Source organism: Octopus sinensis, linkage group LG22 (genome assembly GCF_006345805.1).
Source record: "Octopus sinensis linkage group LG22, ASM634580v1, whole genome shotgun sequence".
NCBI classification, from domain to species: domain Eukaryota; kingdom Metazoa; phylum Mollusca; class Cephalopoda; order Octopoda; family Octopodidae; genus Octopus; species Octopus sinensis.
Genome location: NC_043018.1, coordinates 22,029,050 through 22,046,851, shown reverse-complemented (window position 1 = coordinate 22,046,851; position 17,802 = coordinate 22,029,050). Strand labels below are relative to the sequence as shown.

Sequence of the window (17,802 nt, the reverse complement as noted above, 5' to 3'; positions counted from 1 at the left end):
ACACAGGTGCCAGACGAGGCTGGCAGACGGCCACGCTCGGATGGTTTTTATGTGCCACCGACACAGGTGCCAGATGAGGCTGGCGGACATATATATATATATATATATATATATATATATATATGTATGTATATGTATGTATGTATGTACATTATGAAATGGCAACTATTGATAACCTCAACATAGAGGAAACTGATGTGATATCAGCCATTGAAGAGTTGAGCTCGAACTCAGCAACGGGCCCTGATGGATTCCCTGCAATCCTCCTAAAGAAATGTAAAAGACTCTAGCTAGACTGCTTCAAATCATTTTCCAGAAGTCCCTCAGGATGAGGAAACTTCCCAAAAAACTAAAAGAGGGAATAACATGCCCTATCCATAAGGGAGGAAGCAGGGCAGAGGCTAGGAATTAAAGACCTGTCTCCCTGACCTCCCACGTCAGTAAATTCATGGAGCGCAATGTCAGGAAGAGACTGGTTGAGTTCCTTGAGGACAATGACCTGCTCTCTGACACCCAACATGGTTTTCGCCCGGGAAGGAGCTGTCTTACACAGCTTCTGCAACACTATGACTTGATACTGAAGCAAGTAATGAACTGCTCAAAAGTGGATATAGTATACCTCGACTTTGCGAAGGCATTTGACAAGGTCGACCATGGAATGATATGCCACAAAATACGGGGACTCGGCATCACAGGTAAAGTCAGAGAATGGCTGCATGGTTTTCTGAAGGACAGGAGCTAAGCTGTAGCTGCCAACGGAACTCTCTCCACAGAGACACCAATAGTGAGTGGAGCACCCCAGGGCACTGTCCTGGGGCCACTGCTTTTCATGGTAGCATTATCAGATATGCCATCAGTGACAAAGGCAGTCATGCTTACCAGCTATGCCGACGACACAAAAGTCACACAGTCAGTCAAGGAAACCTCTGATGCTACACTCTTGCAGAAAAATCTAGATGCCATCTATACATGGGCTGAGGATAACAACATGCAATTTAATGCAAGTAAATTCCAGGCCCTACACTACCATTTAAGCACTACTCAGGAATCACGACATCAGTACGTTGGACCAAGTGGAGCAACGATCCCAGAATCAAATACGGTGCGTGATCTTGGAATAGAAATGCGCGACAATGCTTCATTTCACATACATATCAACAAAATGGTGGCAGTATCCAGAAGACTGGCTGGTTGGTTTCTGAGAACCTTCCGCACAAGGGACCAAGAAACTATGATGACACTATGGAAATCATTTATCCTCAGCTGCCTGGACTACTGCTCTCAGCTATGGTCACCTTATTCTACAAGGACGATAGCAGAGCTTGAAGCAGTCCAACAACATTACACAAAGAAAATTGCATCAGTGGAACGATTTAGTTACTGGGACAGGTTGAAAGAGCTGCGACTCTATTCCCTGGAACGATGGCAGGAGAGGTATGCAGTGATATATATGGAAGATACTGGAAGGACTGGTACCAAACTTTGGAATAAAGAGCTATACCAGACCACAAACAGGATGTCACTGTGCTGTCCCCATTGTGCCAACTGCTTCATCCCAGGCAAGGATGATGTACTGCAATAGCTTGGGTTTCAAAGGCCCACAACTATTTAACCTGTCTGTCGAAGCATCTGAGGAGCCTCCATGGAGTGGATGTAGACGTTTTCAAATGTGAACTTGAACTCTGGCTTGCTGAGATTTCAGATGAGCCAATATCTAGGTAAGAAACTCGAAAGAGGGCAGTAGCATTGAACTCCATCCTTCACCAGAAGATGCTCTGGCAAAGGTGAAAAGTGGAAAGATGATTACAACGGTGGTGCTCCAACATGGCCACAGTCATTGGACTGAAACATATAAGAGAATATATATATATAGTTGAAATTTATATATGTGTGTGTGTGTGTGTGTGTACATATATATGTGTGTGTGTGCATATATGTGTGTGTATATCTATATCTATCTATCTATATATAATATATATATATATATATATATATAATATAATATAATATATATGTATATATACATATATATGTTAATAAAATAGAACATATGCATATATATAAACATATATGTACGTACCTACCTCTACATGTACATATACACGCATATATTGTACAGGACACCAAAAAGACGTCGAACACATAGAGAGACGAAACACATAGACACAAACCAAGGAACAAGACAAGCAAAAAAAAGAGAGAGATACAGGACAATAAGCACAACGAAAAACCCCTTCTTCAGTCGCTAAGATTTCATCTACAAACGTTTCGAAGGATAAAAGCGAGACTTATACTTCGAAGAAAAATTCCTTCCCGCGAAAAGCAAATCAATTAAAATTCTGAGATCTTTTCGCAGAGGAGTAAAAAAAGCAAGACGGTAACGACAGTACAAACATATAAACAGTAAAAAATATATATATAAACAGTGGAAAAATAAATATATACAGTGAGAGACAGGACAAGAGAACAAGATAAGAAGGGCTGTTAACGCCAGACGAAAAAGTATTGCAAACGCTGGATTATCGTGGACGACGAGAGAGAGCAATGTAGTCGACCAGTAGCCTTACAAGGCGGGCGAGAAAAGACAGATAGCAGTTACGACGAAGTATCGTCGCAGATGGACGACGGAATGGGGGAGGAGGAGCAGAGGAAGAGAGAGAAAAGGGGAATGGTGAGAGGAGACCATGAAGATTGTTAAAGGGAGAGAGAATGAAGAATGAGAGAGAGGGGAAGAACAAGTTAAGTGAGGGAAAAAAAAGACGAAAAGGGAATGGGAGAGAAAGAGAAAGATGCAGAGTCGCGTGAGAGTTAATATCAAGGCTAACTTGATAAACAGAACAATCTTACTTAATAGGTGCGTGCGTTTAGTCGTATAATTTTAATAAAATAGAACATATGCATATATATAAAATATATGTACGTACCTACCTCTACATGTTACATATACACGCATATATGTGTACAGGACACCAAAGACGTCGAACACATAGAGAGACGAAACACATAGACACAACCAAGGAACAGACAAGCAAAAAAAAGAGAGATACAGGACAATAAGCCACAAAAAAAAACCCTTCTTCAGTCGCTAAGATTTCATCTACTAAAAAACGTTTCGAAGGATAAAAGCGAGACGTATACTTCGAAGAAAAATTCCTATATATATATATTATATATAATATAATATATATAATATATAATTCTATATATATATATATCTATATATATATATATATATATATATATATATATATATATATATATATATATAATATATATCTATATATATATATATATATATATATATTATATATATATATATATATATATATATTATATATATATATGTATATATATACATATCGTATATATATATATATACTTATATATATATATATATTATATGTATAATATATACATATATATATATAACATATATATATATATATATATGTATATATATATATATATATATATATATTTATATATATACATATATATATATATATATATATACACATGTGCAAACATGCTTAATATTCATGTGTGTACTCATCATATGCTTATATAATACATACATACATATATATATATATATATATATATACATACATATACATATGCGAACACACACACACACACACATATATACACACGTATGTGTGTGTATGATGTCATACCCTCCAGCATGTCGTCAGTCAGATGATCATTAAGGAGTTTCTTTATCAGTGAACAACCTTTAGTACAGAGCAGAGGTCACGTCATCTTCGCCTCTTGTATCCCTTCATCATTACAGTTCGTTATCTCTTAAATAATTTACGTTTTCTCTCACTTAAATTGATAAACTTTCACTGGGTAATTATCTTCTGTGCAATTACATTGTTTATCAGTGAATGCAATTGCTTGTGCTTGTGCAATGTGTCCTGGCTTTTGTTCTATATCTCTGTGTGGTGTGATCTTGTTTTTTCACACTTGACCTTGGATATGATTAGTATCATTATTTTGCCCCTTCTTACGTTTTGGGTTCAAATCCTGCTGAGGTTGATTTTTGCCTTTCATCCATCGGGGTTAAGTTAAGTACCAGTCAAATACTGGGGATTGATGTGATCAACAACCTCACCTCAAATTCCAGGCTTTGTGCCTATTGTAGAAAAAATAATTATCATTATCATTGTTATTATTATTATTATTATTATTTTTATTATTATTATTATTATTATTATAGGCGTAGGAGTGGCTGTGTGGTAAGTAGCTTGCTTACGAACCACATGGTTCCAGGTTCAGTCCCACTGCATGGCACCTTGGGCAAGTGTCTTCTACTATAGCCTCATGCCAACCAAAGCCTTGTGAGTGGATTTGGTAGACGGAAACTGAAAGAAGCCCATCGTATATATGTATATATATATGTATGTGTATGTGTTTGTCCCCCCAACATCGCTTGACAACCGATGCTGGTGTGTTTACATCCCCGTAACTTAGCGGTTCGGCAAAAGAGACCAATAGAATAAGTACTAGGCTTACAAAGAATAAGTCCTGGGGTCGATTTGCTCGACTAAAAGGTGGTGCTCCAGCATGGCCACAGTCAAATGACTGAAACAAGTAAAAGAGTATTATTATTATTATCTTTTTTTTCTCCTTTCTTCAAATTTTCTTCCATTTCTCGCCAAGTGTTTTCTGTACACCTAGGGCAGAGAAGCTCATTGTATGCGTTCCCAGATTACACACACACAAATTCACAAGTAAAATATGTATTTAAAAACTTAATAAGCAAATAAATTAATGAATGGATGTTGTTTTCACTGCGATAATGTTCTTCTCAGTACATGAGTCATTCCAGTTAAAACTAATTTTTGCACCTCCTGTAGGGATGGTAAACCTGGTGTCATTTTCAAATAGGTTTCAGTACCTTTTTTTTTATCATTCTGGTACAATCACTGGTGCTGTATTATTATTATCATTATTATTATTATCATCATTATCATTATTATTATTATTATTATTATTATTATTATTATTATTATTATTACTATTATTATTATTATTATTATTATTATTATTATTATTATTGAGCGAGAGAGCAGCACACGCCTGGGGTACCAAATATACGAAGCCCATATACCTGTCTGATAAGGGTACACCAGGCACATGCATCACAGCCATGTGTGCATGACATGGTGATCTCATATCAAGATAAACAGTGCATGGCCTTGTAGGTGGGGATCGATTTGCTTGACTAAAGGCAGTGCTCCAGCATGACCACAGTCAAATGACTGAAACAAGTAAAAGAGCATTTTCAAATTTAACCATAATAAAAGCAGTAGATATTTCAGAAAACTATGGTAACAAAAATGTTAAAGTGATCTAAATTGAAACCTTCTATAATATTATTTTACTAAATAAAGGCAGCATTGCTGGCAGGACCATTAGGCTGCCATTAGACAAAATGCTTAGTCCATCTTTACCATCAGACAAAATGCTTTGTCCATCTTTACCATCAGACAAAATGCTTTGTCCATCTTTACCATTAGACAAAATACTTAGTCCATCTTTGCACTCTGAGTTCAACTTCCACAGAGGTCAATTTTGCTTTACATCCTTTTCTTCTTTTTAATCCTTTTTGCCCCTTGTGGAGCATAGGGCCAGTTTCCTGGTTTCGTTGGCGTATAGGTTCCCCACCTGGACGGAACACCGGTCTGTCGCAGGTGAGCTGCAAGATGCAGGAGGAAAGAGTGAGAGAAAGTTGTGGTGAAAGAGTCAGCAGAAGTTCGCCATTACCTTCTGCCAGAGCCGTGTGGAACTTTAGGTGTTTCGCTCATAAACGCACACATTGCCTGGTCTGAGATTCGAACCCACGATCCCTCGACTGCAAATCCACTGCTCTAACCACTAGGCCATGTGCCTCCACTTTCATCCTTTTAGGGTCAATAAAAAAAAGTATCAGTCAAGTACTAGGTTTGAAGTAACTGACTTCTCCCTCTCTTCAAGAACTGCTGGCATTTTGCCAAAATTTGAAACCATTTTTATTTTACTAAATTTACTCAAGGCAGCAAGCTGGCAGAATCGTTAGCACGCCAGGTGAAATGCTTAGCAGTATTTCAAATGCCTCTACGTTCTGAGATCAAATTCTGCTGAGGGTGACTTTGCCATTCATCCTTTCAGAGTCGATTAAATAAGTACCAGTTACGCACTGGGATCAATATAATCGACTTAATCTGTTTGTCTGTCTTTATTTGTCCTCTCTGTGTTTAGCCCCTTGTGGGTAGTAAAGAAATAAGTATTTCGTCTATCTTTACATTCTGAGATCAAATTCCGCTAAGGGTGACTTTGCCTTTCATCCTTTCGGGGTCGATAAATTAGGTATCAGCTGTGTGCTGGGGTCGATTTAACTGACTGGCCCCTTCCCCAAAAATTTCAGGCCTTGTGCCTATAGTAAAAAGGATTATTATTTTACTAATTTCAAAATTAACTGAAACAAAAGCAATACTTTTCAGCAGGAATATGGTAACAAAAGGGTTAATCCAACATGCTGTTCTCCTGATTGTAAACCAGAGTGTCAGGTAAGTGCTTAGCAATATTTGTTCAATCTCAGGTGAGATGCTTAGCAGTATTTTGTCTTTGTGTTCTAAGTTCAAATTCTGCCGAGGTCGACTTTGCCTTTCATCCTTTCAGGGTCAATAAATTAATTACCAGTTGTATTACTGGGGTCGATCTGATCAACTGGACCACATCCCCCAAAATTTTGGACCTTGTGCCTAGAGTAGAAAAGAATATTTTTCTCCTCATAAGGTGGTGAGCTGGCAGAAACTCTAGCATGCCAGGGCGAAATGCTTAATGGTATTTCGTCTGTCTTTACGTTCTGAATTCAAATTCCACCGATGTCGACTCTGCCTTTCATCCTTTCAGGGTCAATAAATTAGGTACCTGTTGCATACTGGGGTCGATCTAATTGACTGGCCTCCTCCCTAAAAAATTTCAGGCCTTGTGCCTAGAGTAGAAAAGAATATTTGTTCCATCTTTTTACATTCTGTGTTCAAATCTCACCAACATCAAATTTGCATTTTGTCCTGCTAGGGGTTGATAAAATATAGTACCAGTCATACACTGGGGTTGAAGGCATTGGCTGCTTCCCTTCCCCTCAAAACTACTAATTAGAAACCATTATCCTTTCTGAACCACTACAGACATGATATCCATTGATGATACCAACCCCCACTGAAATTACTGGTATTACACCATTTTTGTAGTAGTTGTTTCATATCATGTCAACTCTGATACAGCAGACCAATGATCAGAGACGTTCCAGCTTAGACCATCACATCTTTTTCAATGTCTGGGACTACAATTATTCAACTGTGTGAGAATGATCCAAAAGAAATTTAACTGTTATTTCTAGCAAATCCATTTCCCAGATTCTTCGCAGAATCAGTAGAGCAAAGAACATCATATTACATCTTAGATCTCACCCAGTGGACTTTGTCTCTCATCCTTCTGAAGTCAATAAAAAAAAAGTACAAGTTATACACTGGGACATTTTTTTACATCATTTTTTACACCATTTTACACCATTTTTACATGCCAGTGACACGTAAAAAGCACCCACTACACTCTCGGAGTGGTTGGCATTAGGAAGGGCATCCAGCAGTAGAAACTCTGCTAAATCAAGATCGGAGCCTGGTGCAGCCATCTGGTTCGCCAGCCCTCAGTCAAATTCGTCCAACCCATGCTAGCATGGAAAGCGGACGTTAAACGATGATGATGATGATGATGATGATGATTTTACTGTTTTTCACAATGTCCTAACCATGATGCCATATGCTCCACCCCACTCCACCTGATATCTCATGAGGAAGCCAAAAATAAACCAGCTTTTCAAATTTATAATTTTCCTCCCACTCATGAGCCATTTTTTTTTTTTAAATTTCTTTGTGAAATATCCTTTTGGTGAACTCCATATTTCAAAACATGGATTATGATTGTGAAAAAAATTCTTTTTCTGAGTAATTTCAATTTTTTTAATACCAGTTGCTTTAAAATAAGTTTCCCCTTTCATTTTGCAGTCTCAAACTGACAACAAATGCCTCATAATGATACATATTACTCTTTTACTTGTTTTAGTCATTTGACTGCGGCCATGCTGGAGCACCACCTTTAGTCGAGCAAATCGACCCCGGGACATATTCTTTGTAAGCCCAGTACTTATTCTATCCGTCTCTTTTGCCGAACCGCTAAGTGACAGGGACGTAAACACACCAGCATCGGTTGTCAAGCAATGCTAGGGGGACAAACACAGCCACACACACACATACATATATATATATACGACAGGCTTCTTTCAGTTTCCGTCTACCAAATCCACTCACAAGGCATTGGTCGGCCCGGGGCTATAGCAGAAGACACTTGCCCAAGATGCCACGCATTGGGACTGAACCCAGAACCATGTGGTTGGTTAGCAAGCTACTTACCACACAGCCACTCCTGTATAATACATGGCTTAAAAAAACCAACCGTCTTCCAGAAACTTAACACTTTTTCATTACTAAGCGCGCAATTATTTAAATAACTCATCAAAACTGGTTTGTGGTGTTTGGGAATAAATTTGATAATGGTATAGAAATGACCTTGGTCAGGTGGAGTTGGAAAAAAAAAAAGCTGGTGGAATATAACTGATGCAGCCTTCTGACTTCACAGACCCCAGTTGAACCGTCCAACCCATGCTAGCATGGAAAACGGACGCTAAATGATGATGATGATGATGATGATGATGACATATATATATATACATATATATCTGTATATATATGTGTGTGTGTGTGTGTGTATGTATCTATGTATGTATATGTATATGTGTGTATACATTTATGTGTGTGTGTGTGTGTTTGTCCTACAACCATCACCATCACTTGACAACCAATGTTGGTGTGTTTACATCCCCGTAACTTAGTGGTTTAGCAAAGAGACTGATAGAACAATAGAACAAGTACCAAGCTTACAAAGAATACTCCAGGCAGTGCTCCAGCATGGCTGCAGTCAAATGACTGAAATAAGTAAAAGAATAGAAGAATACACGCACACACACACACACACACACACATATATATATATATATAGAGAGAGAGAGAGAGAGAAAACTTACTTGGGAATGGATGTGTGGCGTTTGATCATATAATAATGTAAATAATATGTATATATGTATATATACATACATGTACATACTTAGATATATATGCATATACACATGCATATATGGGTACAGGACGTCAAAAAACACAAACCACATGACATATATATATATATATATACCGGAGTAAACACATAAATGTGAAACAAGGTGGAAAAAAAGAGTACTCAAATACCAGTGGTAGAGTAATATGCTTTATTTTAAGCAGTAGAAAGTCAAAAAATCTGTTACTCTGAGTTTCTCGTTGCCGTTCATCAGACAGCAAAAACTGTCTGATGAACGGCAACGAGAAACTCAGAAGTAACGATTTTGTTGAATTTTCTGCTGCTTAAAATAAAAGTATATATATATATATATATATATATATTATATATATAACAGCTGGCATCATATGTTGTGTGAGTGTGTGTGTGTGTGTACTGTTTTGTCTGTCTTTGTCCCCCACTATCCACTTGTCAACTGGAATAAGGAGTGGTTGGAGATCATTAGCCTCAAATCGCCAGGCTGGTCGTGTTTGTGAGAGATGCAGCATGATGATGAATGAAGCCAGCTCAACCCATCCAGGGTGATTGCTGTACGAAGAAGAAGAAGAAGAAGAAGAAGAAGAAGAAGAAGGGGAAGAAGAAGAAGAAGAAGAAGAAGAAGATGAAGAAGAGAAGAAGAAGAAGAAGAAGAAGGGAAGAAGAAGAAGAAGGGGAAGAAGGGGAAGAAGAAGAAGAAGAAGAAGAAGAAGAAGAAGAAGAAGAAGAAGAAGAAGAAGTTGGTGTGCTTAGATCCCAGTAACTTACTAGTTTGGAACAAGAGACTGCTAGAAATAGCAGCCAAATCTCCTTCAAATCACATTCTCTGAAAGAAGGCACATTGGATAATGTGATGCTGGCTGTGCTACAGAAAGTAAATGGACAATAATTTGATCATAGAGCTGACTTGGGGGCTAAACAAGAACAACGACACTGAAAGCCACGGAAACTACAACAACAACAGCAACTACACCACCCCTCATTGTCTACACTACACCACATACTATACCTAGTGCACCATTTATAGTTTATTCTGACCTTCTTCTTCTTGTGTATTGTAGATTAAGCAGATCAGCTCTGATACAACAGACCAATGGCATGCAGACCAAAGGCAGTGTGCTGGCAGAAACATTAGCACGTCGGGCGAAATGCTTAGCAGTATTTCGTCTGTCCCTACGTTCTGAGTTCAAATTCCGCCGAGGTCGACTTTGCCTTTAATTCTTTCGGGGTCGATTAAATAAGTACCAGTTACGCACTGGGGTCGATGTAATCGACTTAATACCTTTGTCTGTGCTTGTTTGTCCCCTCTGTGGGCAATAAAGTCCCTTGTGGGCAATAAAGAAATAAGACCAATGGCATGCAGGTGCAGAAAGACACCACCGCCACCATCATCACCACCACCACCACCACTACGACTATTACCACCACTGCCATCACCAGCACAATCCCCCAGTACCACCACCACTACCATCACCACTAACACTACAACAACAACTACTACTAGGAGTAGTACAAATAACTTCATGGACTTGCTTTGTTGTTATTGCTATTTCATTACCAGTGATTCGCATTACTACCTGCTCGTCATGTGATTCAACTGCCTGTCGTGTGATCCACCTGCTTGTCATGTGATCCACCTGCCTATCCTGCAATCTACTTGACCATTTTTTTTTTACAATTGGTCTTTGTTACATTTCTTATCTCAAAAATGAAATAACATCTTTTAACTTAAACTGGTTCAAATTTACTGAATGGTCCTGGGGTTGCCGAAAATTTTCTGAATCAAATTTGGTGGAGAGAGGAGGTTGGGGGAGGTGGTACGGAAACACACACACACACCCCACCCCAATCCCACATGGGGTACCTTTGCTGCTCTTTACTGGTGTACTTACTCTGTATCTGATTTAACACCTCTGCCTGGTCCTTCAGTACCTTTAACCCTTTAGTATTTAAACCGGCCATATCCGGCCAAGATATTTAATCTGCCTTACGTTCAAACTGACCAGATCCAGGCCCTCACACCTACCCAACAATGTTATTCTACATTAAGTAATTACACCATCAAGATGGTGAAGATATGAGATAATGCATGATTAATTCAAATCAATGTGAATCAATAAGGTTATGTTTGATAGAATAATCTGAACACTAAAGGGTTAACAGAGTCCATTCTGTTGTAAGCATTCAATCCAGGTCCTTGGTCTTATGTTATTTTTGCCTTCAGTTACATTAACCTTATATTAGGTTTGCCTTATATTAGACTTATTTCATGCCTGCCTTCTATTACATAAGCCTTGCGTTATGTTATGTCTGTCTTCTATTACCATTGTTCTTATGTCATGTTTATCTTATATGCCATCTTAAACCATCTTTTATATCTATTATACACTGATGTAAGAACAGGTCGTTTATAAAGCTTGAAACACGTGTACCATGATATCCTTTGTGTTCCCTTTTTGATTTTATTTGATTATATGCCATAACATTATGTTTTATGTTAGCCTTGTGTTAAGTTTGTCATATGTTTAGCTTGTCTTTGCCTTATATTTGCCTTGTATTATGTATGCTTTATGTTACAGTGGCCTAATGTTTATGTTTGCCATGTTATATTAGCCTTGTGTTTGCTTTATATTTGCCTTATGTCACATTTGCCTTTTTTTCTTCTTGTATTTGCCCCATGTTGTGTCTGCTTTATGTTTGTCTTATGTTTTCACTGGTTAATTCATCATCATCATCATCATTTAGCGTCCGTTTTCCATGCTAGCACGGTTTAACTGGGGTCTGTGAAGCCGGGTGGCTTCATCAGGCCCAGTCAGATTTGGCAGTGTTTCTACGGCTGGATGCCCTTCCTAACGCCAACCACTCCGTGAGTGTAGTGGGTGCTTTTTACATGCCACCTGCACAGGTGCCAGACAAAGCTGGCAAACGGCCACGAACGGATGGTGCTTTTACGTGCTACCGGCACGGGGGCCAGGCGAGGCTGGCAACTTCAATATTCATTCTGATATTTCAGAAACTACTGGCGTGAAGAGGACACTAATTTTAAATGTACATTTACGTAAAACAGAAAGAAATAAAAACGATTTGTGTGTGTGTGTGTGTGTGTGTATGTCTTTTGTTTGCATTTATTAATGTAAATGATTCAGTTCTATTGAACATTTTGACAACTGACCTAGATAACCATAGCTGTTATTCCTCTACCACAAACAAGTAAAACTTGATAGCACAACCTATGCTTTCGCTGGCCTTTTCACACACTTATGTAGCTTCAATGAACATAGATAATTTCTTGGTCATCAATGATGTGATGGCTAGAGTGAGAGAGAGCGGTGGGCTATACCAGCAGTCAGTGAGTTATTCATCACAGCATGAGTAGAGTGAAGCAGCTACACCTAATCTGAGGGCCTGCTATATGATGGGCTCAGCTAAAGACATCCATGTGCTTCAATATGCTGTTCGCCCTTTTCTTTTTCCTTTTTTTTTTCCCCCCTTTTCAGAACTCAGATATACAATGACGGTGCTCCAGCATGGCCACAGCTCGTGAGCTGAAACTAGATAAATAAAATAAATAAATAAAATGTAATAAGGTTTTTGCTTGATAGTTAGAATACAGGTGGTGAGCTGGCAGAAACGTTAGCACGCCAGGTGAAATGCGTAGCCGTATTTCGTCTACCGTTACGTTCTGAGTTCAAATTCCACCGAGGTCGACTTTGCCTTTCATCCTTTTGGGGTCAATAAATAAAGTACCACTTACACACTGGGGTCGATGTAATTGACTTAATCTGTTTGACTGTTCTTGTTTGTCCCCTCTGTGTTTAGCCCCTTGTGGGTAGTAAAAAAATAGGTATTTTGTCTGTCTTTAAGTTCTGAGTTCAAATTCTGCAAAGGTCGACTTTGCCTTTCATCCTTTCGGGGTCAATAAATTAAGTACCAGTTATGCACTGGGGTCAATGTAATCGACTTAATCCTTTTGTCTGTCCTTGTTTGTCCCCTCTATGTTTAGCCCCTTGTGGGCAATATAAAAATAAAAAAATAAGATAGAATTTACAGAGAATCTTGCCTCTCACAATATAGAAACATTTCTAAGGCGGCAAGTTGGGAGAATTGCTAACAAACCGGGAAAAATGCTTAGCAGCATTTCGTCTGTCTTTACATTCTGAGTTCAAATTCCACCAAGGTCGACTTTGCCTTCCATTCTTTCAGGGTCAATAAATTAAGCACCAGTTGTGTACTGGGGTTGATCTAAGCAACTGGCTCTTCCCAAAACGTTTGCTATCATTCCTTCTTCCTTATTCATCTATCACCCCTTCCTTTCTCATTCATATAATGTGATGGAGAAATACACAAGAGTATTATTGTAGTGGAGTCTAGCAGTATAACCCTGCTTTGCTCGGGATTATGTTAGGATTATTAAGCTAATCAAGTTCATTATTTCAAACCAAACTAAGTAACATCAATGTCAAATTTAGATAAAATCTGTTGAAATTGGTTTATATATATATATGGGCAACACACATACACACATGTATGTACATACACCTATTGCATACATGTTTTTTGTACGCATACACGTTCATGTATGTGTGTGTGGTGTGTGTGTGGTGTGTGTTGCCCATATATTAACAGAACACATTTTTCCTCGATAAAAAAAGAACAACAAAAGTCTTAACAAAAACTTACTCGTCGCTAGAAGGGGACTTAGCTCCTGTTTGCAAACAATGGTGATTTCTCCGACTTGAAAATTGTTAAAAGTTTTGGTTGAAAATTTATTTTTACTGTTATTCGCTGGTGACTCTGGTAAAAATAAGTTGACAAAAATACAGCTAGGATCTTGACGAATGTCCTCCTAAAATTGGAGTGACATGTGTGCTAATTTGTGGACGTGCATAAATTACATTCACACATGCACACACACACACACACACACACATCCTGCCTTTTATATATACAGATATATATATATATATATATATATATATATGCAATTTTAGGGAATGGAGCAGGTAAAATCCAGGCTACATATGTTTCTTAGCTAGCAGAACCTAGTAATTACACAATGAAGGTTACTCTACTACCTACTCATCAGGCTGAAGATACCTTAGTTAAATGAAGGTTACATTGTCATCACGAGATCCCGAGTTAATTCACAAGAGATTTGATTCCAGGCCGTGAGTTGAATAACAATATAAAATAATAATAATAATAATAATAATAATAATAATAATAATAATAATAATAATAATAGTCGTGGGGGAGCATCATAGCCATGTGTTGAGAGGGATTCTTTAGGGTTTGAATAATTCACCTCTGGAAACATGGGTGGTTCTTTCAACATCCTTAAACAACCCTTATTCAGGGACCTTTTGAGCGGGATGGGCTACTCAACCTGAAGAAAATTCTAACTGGGCCCCACCTGCAAGGTCATGTGCTGTTTATCTTGATATGAGATCATCATCATGTTGCGCACATATGGTTGGGGTGCATGTGCCTAGTGTACCCTTATCAGACGGGTAGTCATGATGGGTGTATTGGGCTTCGTATATTTTACCCCAGTGTCACTTTGATGGCATGAACTGCTCTCTCACTCAAAATAATAATAATAATAATAATAATAATAATAATAATAATAATAATAATAATAACATCGAAAAATAGAATGAGAATATAGGTCAAAAATTTTCCCCAGGACACTTGAAGAAGGCTGGAGAGTATATCAGCCAAAATGTTGTTTTAACAACAAACAAGATGAGGACAAATATCCGTCAAATGTAAATAATGTAAATAACGTATATAATGTACATAATTCTTCATCTCTCATATATAGAACTGTATCGTTTATTTAGTTATCATTATTTATCTATTTATTTATTTATGCTGCTAAAGATTGTTTATTATTAACGTTTTCTAACAGTAAACAATGTTTCCCTTTACTCTTTACTCTTTTTTACTCTTTTACTTGTTTTAGTCATTTGACTGCGGCCATGCTGGAGCACCGCCTTCAGTCGAGCAAATCGACCCAGGACTTATTCTTGTAAGCCCAGTACTTATTCTATAGGTCTCTTTTGCCAAACTAAGGGACAGGGACGTAAACACACCAGCATCGGTTGTCAAGCAATGCTAGGGGGACAAACACAGACACACAAACACACACACGCATATATATATACGGTGAGCTGGTAGAAACGTTAGCACGCCGGGCGAAATTCGTAGCCGTATTTCGTCTGTCGTTACGTTCTGAGTTCAAATTCCGCCGAGGTCGACTTTGCCTTTCATTCTTTCGGGGTCGATAAATTAAGTACCAGTTACACACTGGGGTCGATGTAGTCGACTTAATCCATTTGTCTGTCCTTGTTTGTCCCCTCTGTGTTTAGCCCCTTGTGGGTAGTAAAGAAATATATATATACATATATACGACAGGCTTCTTTCAGTTTCCGTCTGCCAAATCCACTCACAAGGCATTGGTCGACCCGGGGCTATAGCAGAAGACACTTGCCCAAGATGCCACACAGTGGGACTGAACCCGGAACCATGTGGTTGGTTAGCAAGCTACTTACCCACACAGCCACTCCTGCGCCTATAAACATTTTTGAAGCTACCAAAAATACACCAAACAGCATTACTACTGGTGGTCACCTGACTGAGATTCCAGTATCGCTAAGACAACCTCACAATCATTATCTGAAACTTCAATGGAAAGATATTCCAAAGAAGTCCAAAACATTCTCGTCAGCAGCTCAGCCCAGATTCATCCTTCCTCCCTACAAATGTCTCAAACAACACAATGAAACCTCTGTGGTGTGGTGAGATGACCACATCTTTATATATAAAAGAAAGGTTGTGTGTCTGTCTACTCCGATTTAGATTCCTAACTACTCCCACATTTTGCGGTGCAGTTTAACCAAAACCGGGTATCTTATAGTCGTAATTCATATCGAGCCCTTCTGGGTATTAGCGCGCGTCTACGATGAGTCTACGATTTTAAAAATAATTTACCATCATTTTTTTCCATTTTAATGCATTTTTGGCATATATAAGGGAAGTAACTCTCTAAAAATGTCTACGATGAGTCAACGATTTTTTAAAAATTTACCATAATTTTTTTGCTATTTTTTGGCTATAACTCTCTAAAAATGCTTATATAGTTATTTCCCTTACAAACCCGAGCAACGCCGGGCGATACTGCTAGTCGTTATATATAAAAGAAAGGTTGTGTGTCTGTCTACTCCGATTTAGATTCCTAACTACTCCCACATTTTACGGTGCAGTTTAACTATCTTATAGTCGTGATTCATATCGAGCCCTTCTGGGTATTAGCGCGCATCTACGATGAGTCTACGATTTAAAAAATAATTTACCATCATTTTTTTCCATTTTAATGCATATTTTTTTAATATAAGGGAAGTAACTCTCTAAAAATGTCTACGATGAGTCAACGATTTAAAAAAAATTTACCATAAATTTTTTTCCATTTTTAAATGCATTTTTTGCTATTTTTTGGCTATAACTCTCTAATAATGCTTTATAGTTATTTCCCTTACAAACCCGAGCAACGCCGGGCGATACTGCTAGTTCTACATATTTTACTTCCAGTCACTGCTACAAACAATGGAAGTGAGCAAGCATGTTATGACTTAGTGTGCATGTGTGACAGAGTTTAAGGTCGATCTGTGACAAGCAGCTTCACTCTGGATCCTTTAGCTCAGTTACCATAGCAACAGACCCAATACTTTTTGATCAGACCTTGTATATCATAACATGATCATAACTATAGATAATAATATACAGATCATAACTTGATCGCAAAATTATGGATTTTAACATTTAGGTTATAACATGATCATAACTATTTATGATAACTATTGATATCATAACATGATCATAACTATAGATAATATTATGTATATCATAACATGATCATAAAACTATAGATAATAACACAGGTCATAAAATCATCATAACTATCAGTAAATAGCATATAGATCTTAACTAGAGATGATAGTATTTACATCATAGCATGATCTTAACTGTCAGTAATAACATATATCATAATATGATCTTAAAACTATAGATTATAACACAGACATCATAACATCATCATAAAGCTATAGATAATAACATGTTGATCATAACTGGATCATAAAACTATAGATCATAACACAGGTCATAAAATCATCATAATTATCAGTAAATAGTATATATAGTAAACAGTATATATATAGGCGCAGGAGTGGCTGTGTGGTAAGTAGCTTGCTAACCAACCACATGGTTCCGGGTTCAGTCCCAATGCGTGGCACCTTGGGCAAGTGTCTTCTGCTATAGCCCCGGGCCGACCAATGCCCTTGTGAGTGGATTTGGTAGACGGAAACTGAAAGAAGCCTGTCGTATATATGTATATATATATGTGTGTGTGTTTGTCCCCCGAGCATTGCTTGACAACCGATGCTGGTGTGTTTACGTCCACGTCACTCAGCGGTTCAGCAAAATAAGTACTGGGCTTACAAAGAATAAGTCCCAGGGTCGATTTGCTCGACTAAAGGTGGTGCTCCAGCATGGCCACAGTCAAATGACTGAAACAATTAAAAGAGTAAAAGAGATCTTAACTAGAGA

At 38.0% G+C, this 17,802-nt stretch overlaps 1 long non-coding RNA gene across 1 annotated transcript; it reads left to right on the top strand.

Moving 5' to 3' along the window:
- The first annotated feature begins 3,430 nt into the window (after positions 1-3,430).
- LOC118767529 lies at positions 3,431-14,961 on the top strand. Its single transcript, XR_005003448.1, has 3 exons — positions 3,431-3,450; positions 12,569-12,572; positions 14,851-14,961. It is a non-coding gene; the product is annotated as an uncharacterized LOC118767529 (long non-coding RNA).
- The last annotated feature ends 2,841 nt before the right edge of the window (positions 14,962-17,802 follow it).